Genomic DNA, 1,045 nt, shown 5'->3' on the forward strand with positions numbered 1-1,045 from the left:
TGGTCTGTATGGGAAACTTGGGAGGGGAGCTGAGATAAATGAAGTCATATGACAGGTAGGGTATGCTACCATGGAAACGTGCCATGTGGCACCAAGACGACATCGCACATTTTTCTAACTCAGATCTTTGATTACATCATTTTATATAAAGCGTTCGAAGAGGAGGAGGAGGAGGAGGAGAAGGACAAAAGGAAGATGGATGAGCGGGCAAGAAGCCATTTGCAATAGGCTTGTAATATATGCTTCCTCTCTTTGGACAGAACAGACATGCTCAGTGCTTGGATTACGCGGAGAAAACTTGGGTACCGCTTCTTCAAACCTTCAAGTCTAATCTACTGCTTCACCCCTTCAGTTTAATTTAATGATAGTTCCCTGCAGTGACTGCCTGTGTGAGAACAGCAGCATGTACAGCATCTCTCTCAAAACTTCACTCATATATTATTGTTAAGTCAGTAAGAAAACTAAGGCAGAAAAACATGGTTTTGAGGGGGGAAAGGAAGAAAATTCCTTCCTCAAATTTCCTAGCTTTTGATCCATCCAAGGTACTAGAGGTGACCATATTTCAATCAGAATAGAGCTGGAAGGGACCTTAGAGATCTTCTAATCTAACCCCCTACTCAAGCAGGATACCCTACCATTTCAGGTAGGTGGTTGGTTGTCCAGTCTTTCCTCAAAAACCTCCAGTGATGAAGCACCCACAACTTCTGAAGGTAACTGTTCCACTGGTTAATGGGCCTCACTGTTAGGAAGTTTCTCCTTAATTCCAGGTTGCTTCGCTGATTGATTAGTTTCCATCATTGTTTCTTGTATTGCCTTCTGGTGCTTTGGAAAATAAGTTGGCCTCCTCTTCTCTGGGGCAGCTCCTCAAATACTGGAATGCTGCTATCATGTTATCCCAGCCCTTCTTTTCTCTAGACTAGCCACACCCAATTCCAGCAACCCTTCTTCATATGTTTTTGTCTCCTGGCCCTTAATCATCTTAGTTACTCTTCTTTGCACTTTTTCCAACGTTCCAACATGTAGTGACCAAAACTGGATGCAATAT

This window comes from Pantherophis guttatus, chromosome 2 (genome assembly GCF_059756535.1).
Source record: "Pantherophis guttatus breed Tessera chromosome 2, ASM5975653v1, whole genome shotgun sequence".
Lineage (NCBI taxonomy): Eukaryota > Metazoa > Chordata > Lepidosauria > Squamata > Colubridae > Pantherophis > Pantherophis guttatus.